This window comes from Rhinoderma darwinii, chromosome 10, assembly GCF_050947455.1.
Source record: "Rhinoderma darwinii isolate aRhiDar2 chromosome 10, aRhiDar2.hap1, whole genome shotgun sequence".
Lineage (NCBI taxonomy): Eukaryota > Metazoa > Chordata > Amphibia > Anura > Rhinodermatidae > Rhinoderma > Rhinoderma darwinii.
The window spans coordinates 59389043-59410188 of record NC_134696.1 but is presented as its reverse complement, the minus strand read 5'-3'; positions in this window follow the sequence as shown (position 1 = coordinate 59410188).

Here is a 21146-nt window from a genome sequence, read left to right as displayed (position 1 = left end):
AACCTGGGTTTTTCATTTTTTTTTTCACTTAATTTTTTATTAACTTTATTAAACTTTTTTACTAGTTCCACTAGGGGACTTCACTATGCGATCTTTCAATCGCTTTTATAATATACTGCAATACTTTTGTATTGCAGTGTATTAGGGCCTGTCCCTGTAAAACTTACAGGCATTTGCTAGGCATTGCCTCTGTCATGGCCTAGCAGGCATAACTAGTGGCTGACCTGGGGGCCTTAAACCACGGCTGCCATAGAAACCGACAACTTGAGATCTTATGCAGGGTGTCGGTGGAGAGAGAGAGGGAGCTCCCTCCCTCTCTCCAAAACCACTCAGATGCGGCGCCCGCTAATGAACGCCGCATCTGAGGGGTTAAATGAGCAAGATCGATACGAATATCGATCTTGTCCATTAGAGTAGGGCTGCTGCTATTTATCTATTACGATGCAGAGCCGTAAAAAGGCTATTGCATCGGAATAAAGCCTGCTAGTGGCCGCCGTAAAAATACTAATGGGCGGTCACTGACAGGTTAAATATATCCTGTAATATATTCCCATACCATATGGGAATAAACAACCTAGAAACAGGACAAAACCAATGTGGTTGAATAAAACAATAAGGGGGCAATAAATGATAAAAAGAAAGTGTTCAAACTACTACAGCAAGACGGTTGTGACGAGACATTAAATAACTATAAAGAAAAAAAATATGTTGTGCAAAAGACAAGTAAAGGCATCAAAAATGTAAAAAGAAAAGAAATAAGCCAAACATTTTTTTTCAAATACATAAATAATAAGAAAAGTTAAAACTAAAAGTATTGGCCCTTTCAGAAATAATCTGGGTATTATGGTGGAGGAGCAGGGCTGCACTGTCCATGAGGCGAGATGAGCATCTCAACTCAGGCGGTGGCCTGCTGCCTCTGAGGAGGCGGCGGTGCCACTGAAACCAGTCACTGCCGCCACCCCCTCCTGCAGTATAATTGTATCTGCGTCTATATTACATGCAAAAGTGCTGCATAAGCGCTGAAAGACAAGGCACGTACCGTGCCCTGCTATTCAGCGCCTTTCAATGACGTAAGCGGCCTGATAATGTTGCATCGTTGAATGGTGCAGGGCAAGGCACCTTGCCAATCAGCATCTTTCAATGACACTAGTGGCGCGGTGACGTCATCGGGCCGCTTGCTTTGTTGAAAGGCACTGATTGATTCAGGGAAGAATGACTTACCCTTCCACTCAGCGACTTTTAACGACGCAAGTGGAGCTATGATGTAATCGCGCCGCTTGCTTCGTTTAGCCTGAGCAGACCTGCTCAGAAGTGAACAGGCCTGCATTGCAAGAGGACGGCATGGGAATGGGATCAGTTAAGTATGTCAAGGATTTTTTTCCTCAGAAGTGAGAGTGGCATTATCTACAGGGAGGCACTATATACATGGGGGACTATATGTGGGGAACTATCTACAGGGGCTACTATCTACAGGGGGATCTATGGGGGCCACTATATACAGGGGGATCCATGTAGGACACTATCTACAGGAGGCTCTATAGGGGGCACTACATATGTCTACACTGTCTACAGTGGGCTTTTTGTGGGGCACTGTCTACAGGGAACTTTATGTGGGGCACTTTATATAGGGGCTCTATAGGGGGCAGTATCTACAGGAGGCTCTATAGGGGCACTACCTATGTCTACGCTGTCTACATGGGGCATTGTCTACAGGGGCTTTATGTGGGGCAGTGTATGTAGGGGGCTCTATGGGGGCAGTATCTACAGGAGGCTCTATAGGGGGCACTACCTATGTCTACATGGGGCTTTATGTGGGGCACGGTCTATAGGGGGCTTTATGTGGGGCACTGTCTACAGGGGACAGTGTGTGTGTGTGTGTGTGTGTGTGTGTGTGTGTGTGTGTGTGTGACACAGTGTATGGTGCTATAATACCCAGAGACACAGTTTATGGCGCTTTTAGAATTAGAGGTGCAGTGTATGGCGAAATTATATTTAGGGACATAGTGTGTGGCACCATGAGAATTGTATCTTTATTTATAGGTGCAGAAATGTTAAAAAGTGAGAAGCTAAAGACATATGAGCGGCAAACTGCAGAAATGGGCTGTGGCCAGGAGAAGTCATCATAGAGGTCTAAACTGGATGGAGAAGAAAATAGAAAAAGAACAACTAGAATCAGCAAGACAACACCTGTGAGTCACTTAATGTAAATATTTATTCTGCCTCTAATCAGTACTGTAGTCACTGTATGATCTGCAGAGAGATGATTGGTGGTATGATTTTTTTTTTGGGGGGGTGAAACAGCAACTCCCAGCATATCTTTACCATTGTTTGGGCCATGCTGGGAGCTGTAGTTTTACACTGTACAAACCTATACAGTAGGGGTTGCACTAAATTGAGCTGTATTTGAGCTGGTGCTGTATTTATGTAGTGAGCTTTGTTCTGGTGTTGTATATATGTTCTAAGCTTGGTTCTTGTGCTGTATATTCGTACTGAACTTGGTTCTAGTGTTGTATATAAGTACTGAGCTTGGTTTTAGCGTTTTATTTAAGTACTAAGCTTGCTTCTGGTGCTGTATGTATGTACTGAGCAGTGGCGGATGATCATATGGCCCGAACCCCTCTTCATTTAAAAAAAAAACTCACATTGCAGCACGCTATCGCCGCTAATAGGGAGGAGGGGGCGGGATCTGGGAGGGAATATGGCTGCTGCTAATGAGGAGGGCAGGACCGCTGCTAATGGGGAGGGCAGGGCCACACCGTCTGCCCTGCTGCCTTTGAGGGGGCGACAGCGCAACTGAAACCAGCCGCCGCCACCCCCTCCTGCACTAATTGTACCTGTGTTTATAGAACGCAGGTGCAATTACATGCATAAGCGCTGAATGGCCAGGCATGTTCCGTGCCCGACCATTCAGCGCCTTACAACAAAGCTAATTGACAGGGCAGAATGAGTTGTCCCGCCAATCAGTGCCTTTTGTTGAAAGGCGCTGATTGGCGGGGAAGTGCCAATCAATGACGGTAGTGGTGCAATGACGTCATCACACCGCTTCTGTTGTTGAAGGGCGCTGATTGACGGGGCATGTCATTCTACCCTGCCAATTAGCGCCTTTAGACGGAAACGGCGCAAATGCGACATCGCGTCGCTCAGCCCCAGCAGACCTGCTCAGAAGACAGCAGGCCTGCATTGACACAGCGTGGGAACGGGATCATGGTCAGTATGCAAAGTTTGTTGTTTTCATCTAAAAAGGTGTGGGTGGCATTATCTACAGGAGGGGGAGCTATATGTAGGGCAAAATCTACAGGGGAGGCTTTATGTGGCATAATCTACAGGGGGACTACATGTAGGACACTATATACAGAGGGTGCTATATGTAGAGCGCCATCTTCAGGGGAGTATATGTAGGGCACTATCTACAGGGGGCACTATGGGGGCACTAAGTACAGGGAGCACTGTGTGTGTGGGCGGGACATATAGGGACGTGCGGCACCATGATATCTTTAGCTTTGTTTATAGATGCAGAAATGTTTGAAAAGTGAGAAGCTGGAGACATCTGAGCGGAAAAATGCAGAAATGTGTCGTGGCCGGGAGAAATCCATTATAGAGGTCTGGACCGGATGGAGAAGAAAAAAGAAAAAGAAGAACTAGAATCTGAAATGAAGTGAATGGTGAGTCACTTAATGTATATGTTTAGTCTGCCACTAATCAGTACTGTAGTCACTTTATGATCTGCAGCGAGATGGGTGGTATGATATTTTTTTGGGGAAACCGCATCTCCCAGCATATCCTTACTATTGTTCGGGCCATGCTGGGAGCTGTAGTTTTATCCGTACAAACCTATACGTCAGGGGTTGCACTAAATTGAGCTGTATTTGTGTGCGTGCTGTATTTATGTACTGAGCTTGGTTTTGGAGCTATATTTATGTACGGAGCTTGGTTCTGGTGATGTATATATGTATGAGCTTTGTTCTGGTGTTATATATATTTTTATCGAGCTTTGTTCTGGTACTATATATATATATATATATATATATATATATATATATATATACAGTATATACTTGGTTCTGGAGCTGCATATGTCTGAGCTTGGTTCTGGAGCTATAATTATATATAATATATTTATAATAACAAAATTGTAGGGGAGATGGAATGGTTTTAACCCCTTGAACCACCACCATGCGGTGATATATAACCTGACAATATTTTCAAACATTCCCCTGTGTTTTTTTCAGATGCAGCAAAATCTATAAAATCAACTTTTAAAACGGCGGACACTATATGCTAATTACTCATTAAAGGGTCATGGGGCAATGCTGCTTTCCTGAAGAGTCACATAGTACTGCATCCAAACCCACCTTTCCATGTTTGATTGACATCCCCCCGGCTGTTATACAGCACTACCTGTCTCCTCCAATTTTCTTGGATGCGCCATTGCCTTGTACTACTTTGGCATGCACCGTGCAGCGAGGTGTACTCTGCCCGGCTGCAAGAGTTGGAGGAGGCTGCTAGTGATGTAGAACAGCCAGGGGGTGTCAATCAAAATCTGGGGGGGGGGTGCCATTTCAATTTTCTCCTCAGGCAGCAGAAAAGCTAGAATCGGCCCTGGGGGAGGGACGGCATTTGCAGGGGCGGGATAGGGCTAACAGGCGTGCGTCACAATAGGCACGTCTACTAGTGGTAGAAGTTAAAACACGCCTCTCTGACGATGCACGCACCACCAGAGAATAACAGGAAATCAGGGCGGTGGTCATGCAGTGAGGTTAGTGTGGTACTCGTCTCCTGCCCCAGCCAACTTTAAACTGATCGGCCAATGCTAGGGAGGGATTCGATTAATTATATAGCCAGTGGGGGTCCACCTAACTCACTGCAGAGGACTCTATGGGGGGATAATAATATCCCCCCATAGAGCACTCAGCAGTCAGACTCTCAACCCCCCTGCTGTATAATAAATACTGAGGGCTCTATGGGGGATGGTGGATTACTCTCCCCTTCATATAGTCCTCTGCAGTCACTTATATGGTTAGACCCCCCTTTCAGTATAATCTTCCCTTTTCTTAGAGCCCTCAGTAGATACTAATATTTTGCAAGGGGAGGTTGTCTGACTCACTGCTGGGGGCTCTATAGGGGGGGGGGGGTCAGAGCAACTATCTGCCAAGGTCTCTATGGGAGGGATACCTCCGCCCACGGAGACATCAGAGTCAGACACTCAATCCCCCCTATAGAGCCCTCAACAGTCAGTCAGACATTCTGACACCCCCTTGTAATATAATCCATATCCATACGCCAAATGTTTTGCACCGGCTCAAAAGCTGAGCCGGTGCCATCATAGCCGGATCTCAGCGGTATCTTACAGCTGACATCCGGCTGTAATGGCGGGGACCAAAATTAGCTTCGATCCCCGCCATTAACCCCTTAAGTGCAGCGCTCAAACGCGATCGCAGCACTTAAGGTGTTTGCAGCTCATCGGAACCCCAGCAATGAAATTTCTGGGATTCTGGTGGCTGCAAAGGCAACCGGAGGCCTCCCGGTCTGCCTAGCATGGAAGCCGGTCAGGACCTGCCCGGTGGCGGAGTCTGATCGGCCTCTGTAGCCGCCGGCAAGATGGCGCCGGCTCAGGAGCTGATCCGGCATCATCAGCAGTGGAAGTCAGCTGTATGTTACAGCTGACATCCACCTGTGATGGCAGAAACCGGAGCTAGCTCCGATCCCTGCCATTAACCCCTTCGATGCAGCAATCGAAAGCGATCGCTGCATCTTAGCGGTTGCTAGCAGATCGCCAGCCCTGACAGGCAAACAGGACTGGTGACTGCTGCTATGGCAACTGGAGTCAAAATGGCCTACTGCTCTGCATTTACGGAAGCCGATTAGGCCCCGCCGGGAGGCGAAGGCTAATTGGCTTGCTGTCAGTGAATAACTGACAGATCTAATACATTGCACTACGTAGTTAGTGCAATGTATTAGAAAAAAAAACATCAGACAGTTGGACCTTCACGTCCCCTAGTGGGACTTGAAAAAAAGTATAAAAAAAAGTGTAAAAAAATAAAAAATAAAAAAAATAAAAAAGTTTGAAAACATAATAAAAGTTTCAAGTAATAAAATAAAACACAATCACCCTGTTCCCTTATCAGGTCTGTTATTATTGCCAAAAATTTATAAACCATACATATTTGATATCGCCGCAACCGTTACGACCTGAGGTATAAAAATATTATATTATTTATTGCATTCGGTGAACAACGTAAAAAAAAACACGTAATAAACGATACCAGAGTTTCTGTTTTTTGGTCACTTTGCCCTACAAATATTGAAATAAAAAGTGATCAAAAAGTCGCACATATCCAAAAATGGTACCTTTAAAAACTATATCTCGTCTCGCAAAAAACAAGCCATCATACAGCTCCGTCGACAAAAAAGTTAAAAAGTTATGGTTCTCACAACTTGGCGACAAAAAAATTACATTCTTTTTGCAAAAGTAATTTTATTGTGCAAAACGTTGTAAAACATAAAAAAGTGCCATAAATTAGGCCGGAATCGTACTGACCCGCAGAATAAAGTTAACATGTAATTTACAACGCGTGGTGAATGCTGTATAAAAAAACCTTAAAAAACTGTGCAAGAATTGCGTTTTTTTTGGCTTACCCGGCCTCGCATGTACCCCAAAACGGTACCAATAATAACTACAGTTCATCCGGCAAAAAAAAAAAGCCCTCATACCACTATGTCTATGAAAAAAATAAAATTAGTTACGGCTCCAATAAGTCAGGAAAAAAAAATATGCAGTTGTGCAGCCCGAGGGGAACATTTCTCCTGTTTCAAGAGGCGATTTATCAATTAGGGAACCCGGAAGGGGCGGAGCCAAACATATCTGCTGGAAGCGAGGGCGCCCGTATTATACCAGGACAACACTTCCCAGCAGAATTTCCCAAACTGCAAAGGTGCGGAGTGTGGACCAAAAGGGGCATAAGAAAGGACGCCATATACTGTATCAGTGCGACACTGGCCTGTGCAGAAAGGATTGCTTCACAGCATAACACACATCTATGGTTCATTTTATTGTTTTTTTTACCCCATTATTATACCACCTGGCTATGCCCCTGATATACTCTGCCCAGCTTACATGTACCCGCACATTATAAACGGAAGCACCAGTAATACTCAAACAAATTTACTACCAAGCAAAATCTGCTCTCCAAAAGCCAAATGGTGCTCCCTCCGCTCTGAACCCTATAGTGTGCCCAAACAGCAGTTTACTTCCACATATATGGCATCGTCAAACCCGGGAGAACCCTTTTAAAAAAATGTTGGGGTGTGTGTCTCCAATGGCATAAGCTGGACACAACATATTTGCCACTGAAATGGCATATCTATGGAAAAATATAATTTTTTCATTTGCACCATCCGCAGCGTATTCATTTTATGAAAAAGACCTGTGTGGTGAAAATGCTCACTACACCCCTTAATAAATGCCTTGAGGGGTGTAGTTTCCAAAATGGGGTCACTTTCTTTTTATTATTTCACACTGCGGGTGTCAGCTGTGTATTACAGCTGACACCCGGGACTAATGGACAGGAGCAGCGATCGCGCTATTACAGGAGCCTGTAAAAATGACAATATACTGCAAAACATTAGTATTGCAGTGTATTGTACCAACTATCTAATGACAAAATCGCTGTTTTTTTGGTCACCTTGGCTCTACCAAAAAATGTAATAAAAGTGCTCAAAAAGTTGTATGTACCAATAAAATCTACAGCTCGTTCCGCAAAAAATAAGCCCTCACACACTCTATTGACGGAAAAATAAAAAAGTTATGGCTCTTGTAACACGGGGAGGGAAAAAACTAAAAAGAAAAAGCAAAAATGTATCAGTCCAGAAAGGGTTAATTACTTTCTAATGAAAAAACATTTATGACCACATGTGGAGTACTGCCGTACTCAGGAGAAATTGCTTTACAAATGTTCAGGTGCTTTTTCCTCCTTTATCCTTTGTGAAATGGAAAAAATTCAACATTTTAGTGGAAATAATGCTGATATTAATTTTCACGGCCTAATTCTAATAAATTCTGCAAAAGACCTGTGGGGTCTAAATGATCACTATACCCCTAGATAGATTCCTTAAGTGGTGTAGTTTCCCAAATAGGGTCACTTTTGTGTGGTTTCCACTGTTTTGGTCTCTCAGGGGCTTTGCAAATTCTACATGTCACCCGTAAACCATTTTAGTAAAATTTGAGCTCTAAATGCCAAATAGCGCTCATTCCATTCTAAGCCCCGCTGTGGGTCCAAACGGCAGTTTATGGCGTATTTACGTAATCGGGAGAAATTGTTTTACAAATGTTGGATTGCTTTTTCTCCATTATTCCTTGTAAAAATTAAAAATGTCTGTTTGTTCAGAAAAAAGGTAGATTACAGACTAATTCCAATGATTTCAGCAAAACAACTGTAGAGTCAAAATGCTAACTTTACACCTAGAAAAATTCCTTGAGGGGTGTAGTTTCCAAAATGGGGTCACATTTGGGGGGTTTCCACTGTTTTGGTCCCTCCAGTGCATTGCAAACGTGGCACGGCACTGAAAACTATTCCAGCAAAATCAGAAATCCAAATGGTGCTCCTTCTCTTCTGAGCCCTGCTGTGGGTCCAAACAACAGTTTATTACCACATATGGGGTATTGCTATAATCGGGAGAAATTGCTTTACATATCTTGGGGTGTTTTTTCTCCTTTATTCCTTGTAAAAATAAAAATAAAAAATTCAGAAAAAAAGTAGATTTTCATCTTCACATACTAATTCAAATAAATTTAGCAAAAAAAATGTGGGTTCAAAATGCTATCTATACCCCTAGATAAATTCCTAGAGGGATGTAGTTTCCAAAATGGGGTCACTTTTGAGTGTCTTTACTGTTTTGGCATCACTAGACCTCTTCAAACCTGACATGGTGCCTAAATATATTCTAAAAAAAGGAGGCCCCAAAATCCACTAGGTGCTCCTTTGCTTCTGAGGCCGGTGTTTCAGTCCATTAGCACACTAGGGCCATATGTGGGATATTTCTAAAAACTAAAGAATCTGGGCAATAAATATTGAGTTGCATTTCTTGGGTAAAATCTTCTGTGGTACAGAAAAAAATGTATTACAAATGAATTTTGGCAAAAAAAAAATGAAATTTGTAAATTTCACCTCTACTTTGCTTTAATTCCTGTGAAATGCCTAAAGGGTTAAAACACTTTCTGAATTCTGTTTTGAATACTTACACCAAATTCTGACCATACTACCTAGATGTTGCATTGAATGGATTGTGTCACCACTGTGCTCCCCCTCCTCCTCCAAAAATGTTAACAGCGCTAGATGGTCTAGAGGAAAGCATTGGCAACATACTGTACCTGTGTAAGATCTTAGCTCTTGCATCAGTGTAAAAAAGTACTTTTATTGTCCCACGCGCTATATGCAAATCAGGTTCCAGGTGTCCGGCGTGTCCTGCATCCTGAGCTCTTACCTCTCTCTTCCCTTACTCTCTGCAGTTAACTGATAGCTCTAAATGGAACAGCATATACTGCTGAAGACCAATAGAGCCATTAGTCAACCGTAGATTGAATAGCAATGGTTAGAGCTCAGGATGCCAAACATGCCGGAAACTTGGATCCTAATTTGCAAATGGCATGTGGGACAATATGAGTACTTTTTTTTACACTGATGCAAGAACTAAGCTATCTAACAGAGGTATGTTGCCACTGCTTTCCCCTAGAACTATCTAGTGGTGTGGTGGCACCAAAAGTGGTAACAGACTTTATGAGGTGAGGTGACAATGTGCAAGCCTTTAGCAGTAAGGTTTCTACCACTGTGGATTTAAGTAGAACCCAGTGTGCTCTTCTGCTGCTGTAGATCATCCACTTCTGCAAACTACTCTTTTGTCTTTTGTTTTTCTTTTAATAACTGTTTTATTTCAGTTTTGTATCTTGTTCCAAGTATTACATATATTACAAGATTAAATGTACAATACAGTAGATCTGACAAAAGTAGAAATGGAAATGTCATGGTCAGAAAGTGTTGTATCAGATCAAAGTGTTGAATCATTAGAAAAAAAAAGAGAAAAAAAACCCCAAATCTTTAAATAACAGCCCCTTTATTTTTTAGTTATTTTTTTTAAATCGTATTCAGAGTAATTTAATAAGTTGTCTACAGTGGTAAGAGAGTTGGTAGTTTAAGTAGAGAATGCAGTTAGGGTATCGGTGATACATGAGCCCCATTTATTCAATTTGGGATACAAATTGGGAGGAGTGACGTTAATGGGGCAAGTACCTAATGAAATTTTTTTTGTACCATATGGTAGAGGAGAAACATATGTGAAGTTTATGATTCACTGAGTATATAAATGTCATGTAGTTCTCCCTAGTACAATACTGAAATTCACTGGTTTATGTCTTTAGGGATATATATATTTTTAAAGTGCCAGTATCATTGCAATATTTCCAAATTGCGATCTGCCTGTGTCAGATGCACAGCACAGATTGCAAAAAATATATATCAACTATCAGGTTCAACTGTTGATGCGCTTTCTTTGCCACTATGGTTTCAGTGATTTATTGGAAAAATTCGGGTGGATACCCATAAGCTCACAGTTTGTGTCAGCCGAACATAACGTTGCTTTATTATACTTGGTTTTATTTTTATTTTTGTTTGTTATATTTTGTATATATATTTTGTTTTTGTTATTTTATGTTTTTTATTCCAAGTTGTGCAAAGTTTGTCCGAATATGAGCTTAAATACCCCCAGGGATATCTCCCCGTTGGTATAAATATTCAGCCTGATAGATGCTGTTGGAGTGTGTCCTCCGTCTGTTGCATCTATATTATTGTATTGAGACTGGATAGCTGCACTTTGTATGGATATCAGCCTGTGTTGGCTGATGCAGCTATCAGCTGCTAAGTCCTTACAGGGGCTGCTGCTGTTGTGCTGAGTCTGGATAGCTGCACTATCTAGGGATGTGAGTCAGTGTTTATCAGCTACAGAGCCCTTATAAGGGCTGCTTTCTCGTTCCTGTCACTGAACTCACTCTCGTGCTGAGACTCGGTAGCTGCACTGTCTGAGGCTGTAAGCCAGTGTATATCAGCTGGTGCAGCTGCTAGCTTCTAAGTCCCCCTAGGGGCTGCTTCCTCGTTCCAGTCTGTCACTGGACTCACTCTCGTGCTGAGACTCGGTAGCTGCACTGTCTAAAGCTGTTAGACAATGTTTTTCAGCTAGTGCAGCTGTCAGCTTCTAAGCCCTTATAAGGGCTACTTCCTCCTTCCAATCTGTCACTGAGTTTGCCCTACGCGTTTCCTTGCTATTACTGATGTCTGCCGCAATTCTTCAGGGGCCTGCAGTAGGTAAGTATTATATTGTTTGTTGGATAATTAGCATACAATGGCATAAGGAGACATTCAGTGATGTCTGACGTCGCTTGTGTTTGCTAGCCGCCTCGTATTCAGAGTAATTTAATAAGTTGTCTACAGTGGTAAGAGAGTTGGTAGTTTAAGTAGAGAATGCAGTTAGGGTATCGGTGATACATGAGCCCCATTTATTCAATTTGGGATACAAATTGGGAGGAGTGACGTTAATGGGGCAAGTACCTAATGAAATTTTTTTTGTACCATATGGTAGAGGAGAAACATATGTGAAGTTTAGATCGAACTACTGGAGGGAGCAGAACAATCAATTGACCTCATACAGTAAAGAAGAGTTTCACCCTTTTATCCCTTATGTAAGGCTGCTTTAGCCCAATCCATTTCCATGATGAATGGCAATTTTTGTAAGAACAATTTCATGAATGTTAAAGATTGTTTGCAAACCTGAAATATTGCCTTACGGCTGCTGCTGCAGCTAAGTGGAGTATTTTCCACTTTGGGCATATCATGTGTTCCTTTGTCTATGTAACTGAGAATGGCTCATGTTGAGTTAAGAGGAGCGTTGGTCACTAAGTGTAGTGTGACAAATGTATGGACTTCAGCCCATAATGACTGTATCTGTTGGCAATCTCATACACGGTGGTAGAGTGAGGCTTCCAGCATTCCACACTTTGGGAAGTTGCATACAGACCCATTCTATATCCTCACAAGGGTGTTAAACATGCTCTATGAAAAGTTTTGAGAAGCATTTCTCTGTATTTAGGTGAGGGGAGGAAACAAAGGGATTGGACAATTGATGAGAGGATGGCTGAGGGTGTAAGGTCCAAATATTCCCAATTTACATACTTTTGCTCTCACTGAGCTTGCTGGACTAAGTGGCTTGTATAATAAATTAAGTTAATAAACCAGGGTGGTGGTGCTGTTGTGTGTGATTCCATGAACGGATTGAATGCATGCAAACAGAAGTTAGCAAGGTTTTTTTTGTGTGCAGTTTGTGTTCTAACTACTGACACAATTTCAAACCCTTTTTTAATTTTTTTGCTGTGCACCTAATTAAGAAGAGGGGTTAATTGCTCTCAGGGCTTTAAATTATACTGCAGGACTCATTTTCAGCTTGCTGAACGAAGTGGTTTGTGTAAGAAGAGGAGTTAATAAATCGGAGTTAAAAAGATGAATTAACCCCTTCCCACCGCAGCCCTTTTTCAGATTTTCATTTTTGTTTTTTCCTCCCCACCTTCCAAAAGCCATAACTTCTTTATTTTTCCGTCGATATAGCCCTATGAGGGCTTTATTTTTGCAGGACGAGTTGTAGTTTTTTGTAGCACCATTTATTTTGCCATATAATGTACTAGGAAACGGGAAAAAAATATTTGTTGGGTAGAAAATGAAAAAAAACAGCGATTCCTCCATGTTTTTTTGTGCGCCGTTTTTACTGAATTCACTGTGCAATTAAAACAACATGTTAACTTTATTCTGTGGGTCAATATGATTGCGGCAATACAAAATATATATAGTTTTTTCTATATTTTACTACTTTTACAAGTAAAAACCTAAGTGTAAAAAAGAAAATTTATTTTGTGTCGCCAAATTCCGAGAGCCATAACTTTTTTATTTTTCCGTCGATTAAGTGTTATGAGGGCTTATTTTTTTGCGGGATAAGCTGTCATTTTTAATAATACCATTTTGGTGTAAATGCGACAGTTTGATCACTTTTTATTTCATTTTTTGTGGGAGATTAGGTGATCAAAAAATAGAGATTCTGGCACTTACAAAAAAAAAATTACGCCGTTCACCGTGCAGGTTAAATAATGATATATTATAATAGTTCAGACTTTTACGGACGCGACGATACCAATTATGTTTATTTTTATTTTTATTTTACTATGCTCTAGGGGAAAATGGGAAAAGAAGGATTTTTTAAACTTTTAATTTGAAATTTTTTTTTTACATAAAAAAAAACTTAATTGAACTAATTTTTACTTTTTTTTATTAGTCCCCCAAGGGGACTTCAACCAACGATCGAAAGGTTGCTTGCACAATATACTGCAATACTAATGTACAGTAGTATATCGTGATTCTGACAAGCATATATTTAGCCCTATTTAGGGCTTAGTAGGTGCACAAAGATGAAGGACCTGGGGGCCTTCATTAGTCCCCCAGGCAGCCATAGAAACCGTCGCCCTCCCCGCGATTGCATTGCGGGGGGCGCGATGAGCTGTTAGAGGGGTTTTCCCCCCTCTTTCGAACGATTTAAATGCTGCTATTGACCGCAGCATTTAACGAGTTAAGCGAGCGGGATCGAACTCGGGCGCGATGCCGCTCTTTACTCTGAAGTGTCGGCTGTAACAAACAGCCGACATTGGCATCGTATGGAGTGGGTTCACTCCGTGAGCCCGTTCCATACTTCCCCTACCCGACTTTGGCGTATGGATACGTCAAATGTCGGGAAGGGGTTAAAGTCCCTGTAAGTACTCTTCTTCTTTTCTTTTACTTTTTAAATTGTTAGCTGTTCTTTGTAACTGGGATAATGGATTGCAAGTTTTTCTTCAGTGCACAGTTTGCCATATGTATACACGACTGGAGTAGGAGTTCCAGGGTGAATACCTCTGTGGCAGATGTGAGCATGTTGCTTATCTGGAAGCTCACATTAGAGATCTGGTGGAGCAAAATGTAACACTGAGGGCGATCGATAATCTTGAGCAGAGCATGCTGCTAACTGAGCAAGCAGTTAGTGGGGTAGATCTGGAGGGTGAAGACATGGGTCAGCAGGACCAGACAACTAGCTGGATTAACCCCTTCCCTCTTTGGCCATTTTTGACCTTCCTGACATGTTTGAATATATGTGGTAATAACTTCGGAATTCTTTTACCTATCCAAGCTATTCTGAGATTGTTTTCTCGTGACACGTTGGACTTTATGTTACTGGCAAAATTTACTCGATACATTCAGTATTTAATTGTAAAAAACACCACAATTTAGCGAAAAATTAAAAAAATTAGCATTTTTCCAAATTTAAATGTATCTGCTTGTAAGACAGGCAGTTATATCACACAAAATTGTTGCTAATTAACATCCCCCATATGTCTACTTTATGTTTTCATCATTTTTTTTTAAACGTCCTTTTATTTTTATAGGACGTTATAAGGCTTAGAACTTTTACAGCAATTTCTCACATTTTCAAGAAAATTTCAAAAGGCTATTTTTACAGGGGCCAATTCAGTTGTGAAGTGGCTTTGAGGACCTTATATATTAGAAACCCCCAATAAGTCAACCCATTTTAAAAACGTCACCCCTCAAAGTATGCAAAACAGCATTTAGAAAGTTTCTTAACCCTTTCGACGTTTCACGGGAATTAAAGCAAAGCAGAGGTGAAATTTACAAATTTCATTTCTTTTTGTAGAAATTCATTTTTAATCCATTTTTTTTTTGTAACACAGAAGGTTTTACCAGAGAAACACAATTCAATATTTATTGCTCAGGTTTTTTCAGATTTAGCAAAATATCCCACATGTGACCCTAGTGTGGTAATAGACTGAAGCACAGGCCTCAGAAGCAAAAGAGCACCTAGTGGATTTTGGGGCCTTCTTTTTAGGCACCATGTCAGGTTTGAAGGGCTCTTGCGGTGCCAAAATAGTGGAAATCCCCCAAAAGTTACCTCATTTGGGAAACTACACACCTCAATGAAATTGTCTAGGGGTATAGTGAGCATATTGACCCCACAGGTTCATTGCAAAAATTATTGGAAGAAGGCCGTACAAATTAAAATCTAAGTTTTTTCAAAGAAAATGTAGGTTTAGCTAATTTTTTTTCATTTCCACTAAGACTAAAGGATAAGAAGCACACACAGTTTATACAGCAATTTCTCCCAAGTAAAACAATACCCCACATGTGGTCATAAACGGCTGTTTGGACACACGGCATGGCTTAGAAGGGAATGAGCGATATTTGGCTTTTGGTGTTCAAATTTAGCAGGAATGGTTTGCGGAGGCCACGTCGCATTTGCGAAGCCCCTGAGGGGACAAAACAGTGAAAACCCCACAAGAGGGACCCAATTTTGGAAAGTACACCCATTGAGTAAATGATCTAGAGGTATAGTGAGCATTTTGACCGCACAGGTTTTTTTGCAGAAATTATTGGAATTAGGCCGTAATAATGAAAATCTATTTTTTTTTAAAGAAGATGTAGGTTTAGCTAATTTTATTTTCATTTTCACAAGGACTAAAGGAGAAAAAGCAGTGCAAAATTTGTAAAGCAATTTCTCCCGAGTACGGTAATACCCCATATGTGGTAATAAACTGCTTTTTGGGCACACAGTAGGGCTCAGAAAAGAAGGAGTGCCATTTGGCTTTTGGAGTGCAGATTTTTCTGGATGGGTTTCTGGGCGCTATGTCACATTTGCAAAGCCACTGTGGGACCAAAGCAGTGGAAACCCCCTAAAAGTGACCACATTTTGGAAACTACACCCCTCAAGGTATTCACCTAGGGGTATGTGCACACACACTAATTACGTCCGTAATTGACGGACGTATTTCGGCCGCAAGTCCCGGACCGAACTCAGTGCAGGGAGCCGGGCTCCTAGCATCATAGTTATGTTCGATGCTAGGAGTTCCTGCCTCGCTGCAAGACAACTGTCCCGTACTGTAATCATGTTTTCAGTACGGGACAGTAGTTCCACGGAGAGGCAGGGACTCCTAGCATCGTACAAAACTATGATGCTAGGAGCCCGGCTCCCTGCACTGAGTTCGGTCCACTACTTGCGGCCGAAATACGTCCGTAAATTACGGACGTAATTAGTGTGTGTGCACATACCCTAGGGGTGTAGTGAGAATGTTAACCCCACAGGTGTTTTGCAGAAATTAGTGTGCACTCGATGTTGCAGAGTGAAAATGGGATTTTTTTTCCATAGATATGCCAATATGTGGTGCCCAGCTTGTGCCACCATAACAAGACAGCTCTCTAATTATTATTCTGTCTTTCCAGGTTTTAGAAACACCCTACATGTGGCTCTAATCTTTTGCCTGGACATTTGACAGGGCTCAGGAGTGAAAGAGTACCATGTAAAATTGAGGGCTAATTTGTCGATTTACAAAGTATTGGTTCACAATTGCAGAGCTCTGATGTGAAATAATAAAATAAACGCCTGAGAAGTGACCCCATTTTGGCATCAACACCCCTCAGGGTAATTATTAACAGGTGTAGTGAGCATCTTCACCCTGCAGGTCTTTTCCATAAATGATTGTGCTGTGGATGGTGCAAAGTAAAAATTAAATTTTTTTCCCTAGATATGCTATTTCAGTGATGTCGTGCCCAGCTTGTGCCACTGGAGACACACACCCCAAAAATTGTTAAAAGACTTCTCCCAAATATGGCGATGCCATATATGTGGAAGTAAACTGCTGTTTGGGCACGCTATAGGGTTAAGAGTGGAGGGAGCACCATTTGGCTTTTGGAGCGTGGATTTGCTTGGTAGTAGATTTGTTTGAATATTGCTGGTGTTTCCGTTTATAATGTGGGGGCACATGTAAGCCGGGCAGAGTACATTAGGGGCATAGTCAGGTGGTATAATAATTGGGTTAAAAAGAAACAATAAAATAATCCATAGATGTGTGTTACGCTGTGCTCAATCCTTTCTGCACAGGCTCATAAATGTCCTTTCTTATCCCCCTTTTGATCCACACTCCACACCTGTGCAGTTTGGGGAATTTTGCTGGGAAGTGTTGTCCTGGTATAATAAGGGCACCTCGCTTACAGCAGATATGTTTGGGCCATCCCCTTCTTGGTTCCCTAATTTTAGGGCCTTGATAATTCGCCTGTTGAAACAGAAGAAATGTTCCCCTGGGGCCGGCACAACTGCATATTTTTTCTTTCCTGGCTTATTGGAGCCTTAACTAATTTTATTTTTTGATAGACGTAGTGGTATGAGGGCTGTTTTTTTGCGGGGCGAGCTGTAATTGTTATTGGTACCATTTAGGGGTACATGCAACATTTTGATCACTTTTTATTCTATTTTTTGGGAGGCAAATGGACCAAAAATCTGCAATTCTGGCATCGTTTTTTTAGTTCTTTTTTTATGTAGCGTTAACCATGCGTTTTAAACAACATGTTAACTTTATTCTGTGGATCAGTGCGATTCCGGCGATACCTAATTTCTAGCACTTTTTTATGTTTTGAAACTTTTTGCGCAATAAAATTACTTTTGTAAAAAGAATGTATTTTTTCTGTCGCCAAGTTTTGAGTACCATAACTTTCTAAGTTTTTCATTGACAAAGCTGTATGAAGGCTTGTTTTTTGCGAGATGAGCTATAGTTTTTATAGGTACCCTTTTTTTTGATTCATGCAACTTTTTGATCACTTTTTATTCCAATATTTGTAGGGCAAAGTGACCAAAAAACAGAAATTCTGGTATCGTTTTTTACGTGTTTTTTTTACGATGTTCACCGCTTGGAATAAATAACATAATATTTTTATAGTTCAGGTGGTTACGGATGCGGCGATACCAAATATGTATGGTTTATTTATTTTTTTCAATAATAAAGGACTTGATAAGGGAAAAGGGGATTGTATTTTATTTTATTAGTTGAAACTTTTATTATATGTTTTAACCCCTTCCCTCTTTAGCCACTTTTGGCCTTCCTGACAGAGCCTCATTTTTCAAATCTAACATGTTTCACTTTATGTGGTAATAACTCCAGAATGCTTTTACCTATCCAAGCGATTCTGAGATTGTTTTCTCGTGACACATTGCACTTTAAGTTACTGGCAAAATTTGCTCGATATGTTCAGTATTTAATTGTGAAAAACACCAAAATTTAGCGAAAAATTTCAAAAATTAGCATTTTTCTCAATTTAAATGTATCTGCTTGTAAGACAGGCAGTTATAACACACAAAATTGTTGCTAATTAACATCCCCCACATGTCTAATTTAGATTGGCATCGTATAAAATAGGGTTTAATATGTTTAAGAGATCTCATTTTGATTCACGCGCACCATGTCGTCGTTAATATGGGGTTTTATTTTGCCATCTCAGGTAGGCACGCAAAAGTCATGCGCAGTAATTTTGGCAAAAAAAATGTTGCCAGTTAAATCAAGACTGCTATCTGTGTGGAACAAGGTAGATTGTATCCAGTTTTTATGTATCTAGCTAGTGCTGCAAGGTTGTACATTCTAATATTAGCAAAGTTAAGGCAACCATTAAGTCTGGGTTGTTGAAGGACATAGTATGGTATTTTGGGTAATCTTCCTCCCCAGATACTGTCAATGTTCACTATAGGTAGTTAATATGCATCTTTGTTTTGTGTTCGTGGGTAAATCGAGAGATATTGCAACAAATGTAACAATCTGGGGAATTCCACCATTTTGATAATATTGTCTCTCTCTATAAAAGATTATAAAAGATAGGCTAAAATGTTTCCAAGTTTGTAGGGTATGTTCAAGGTTCTGAATGTAATGAATAGGGACTATTAGCCTGTTTACAGCGTGGCCCCTCATGGTAACACGGCACCCCCCCTCTTTTTCCTCCTGTTTTCCTTCAGTTCCTTTTATGGTAATTAATTAAACGTCATTTGGTTTAACCCTCTTTTTCCCCTGTTTTTATTTGGTACTTACCTGTATGAGGTCAGGTTCAGGTCAGTGGTGCCCTCTCCAGGTTCTGGAAAATTCCTATGTGGCGGGAAAATCTATGTGTTTTCATTGGTTCCCTTTGGTAAAAAGGCGGGAATTTTGAATATATATTCCCAGGTTTTGGAGTGGTCTGCTGCCCGTCCGAGTTGGATGAAAAAGAGGAACATCATCGCCAGGAGAAACACATCTGCTTCAGAATGGAAGAACTGCTGAGGGAATTAATTCGGAAAGCAGAGGGTTGTGGTGGCGAAGCTTGGCTCCGGAAGTATCTTGAAGCTGCTCCGGGCGCAATGGAGGAAGTCGGACTTACGTCAGCGGATATGACCACATCAATTGAGCTTCCGCCGGAGCTTGTGACCCTGCCTGTTGCCAACGGAAGTGATGCAGCGGCTGTTCGTTTAAAGGGTGCTGGTGCCAGTGAAGACTCCCCAGGTCCACGGAAGAGGCAGCGCAAGACTAGGCATGTATATTCACCTGCTTTGGAAAGGAGAGGGAGACTTGGGAACACCGGTAAATCATCTCCAGGCCGAAGTATCCGGAGACTTGCAGCAGCAGATAAGAAGTCTGAGGAGCAGCTCCAGGCAGGCGTTCCTGTCCAGGAGGGTGAGACTTCATGTAAACTGAGCGCTGCTCATTCTGCCAACGTTAATGTTGATCCTAATGCTGATATTTTAGTTAATATTTTTAGAATGTTATCAGATTTCACTAGGAAATCTGTGAGGAACATTAGTTCCCCAGCAGATGTTTGGACTCCTAATGTAGTTCCAATGGTGGATTTTTCTAAACCACTATTGGAAAAAGGTGTAGGTGTTTCTGAAGCCTTTGTTAAAGAGGCTATTGCTTGTGAGGTGTCTCCGTTAGGTTATCATTTGCCATTATCTATTAAGGAAAAGATCTGGCGTAATGAATATATTGATTTATTTTCTTTGTTACCTTCTTTTAAAGAAGCGGTTTTGAAAGATAAGAAAACTGATGATAAGGAGGATGAAAGTAGAAAAAGATTTGCTTCTAGGTCTTTTTACAATTGGTTGCAGGCTTATTGCATTTATGCTGCTGTATTGGGGGAGAAATTCCCACAAAAGTTTTGCGGTTTATTCCAACACATCGATATTGTTTTAGAAGCGTACTGTAATTTTGGAGGTTTTGCTTGGTTCAATTACGACGACCTCTTTAGACAAAAACTGTCTGTACATCCAAGTCTTAAATGGGGTGTTAAAGACGTAGGCCTCTGGATTAATTTAATGCTTCCTCAGAGAACGGGTGTTAATCCAAGGCAAAATACCCCTAATGCACAGACTACATTGAGAAAAGGAGTTTGCTTTGCTTACAATGAATCTCAATGTAAATGGTTAAACAATTGTAAATATCGTCATGAATGTTCATTTTGTTCCGGCCCGCACCCAAATTTTGGTTGTTTCAAGAGATATAACCAAGCAAATCAACATAGTAAGGAATCAGTTCTTAACCCCTTAGTGACCAACAGTACGCCTTTTTACGTTCCTCACTAATGGGCTTTAGGCTAATGCGACGCCTTTTAACGTGATCGCATTAGCCTAAAGTAGCGCCGAAATTAAAGATCGGAGCTCCGTTCTCTCAGCTACCGGAGGTAGCTGAGAGTTCGGGGCAACGACCAGAGACCATAACGAGTGGTCTCTGGTCACGTGATCGCCGTGAATCGCTATTTCACGGCGTTCACGCTAAACCGGCGGATAATCGCCATTTCTCTCTCCTCTCATGGAATAACTCCTTAGAGAGGAGAGAGAACGGGTAAATAGTGCGCCCCCCCCGTCCGATTCCCCTTCATGTCCGATCCCCCCCCCCGGTCCGATCCCCCCCCCCCCGTCCGATCCCCCCCCCACGGTCCGATCCCCCCCCCCCCAAAATGGCGCCCGAGTGCGCTTTGCATAACTTACCTGTGTCGTCATCTGGCACAGCAACAATCAGGGACCGTTGTGACTGGTCCCTGATCAGGTGATCTCTGTGATAAAACCTATCACAGAGATCACTGACAGTTATTTTCAAAACACAGCCAGGACATGGGCTGTGTTTCTCTCTCCTCCCATTGTAGTTGTTCTGAGAGGAGAGAGAAATCAGTCTAAGTCCTGTGCTGTGAAGAAAGAAAAAAAGTGATAAAAAATCATCGTTCTTATACATA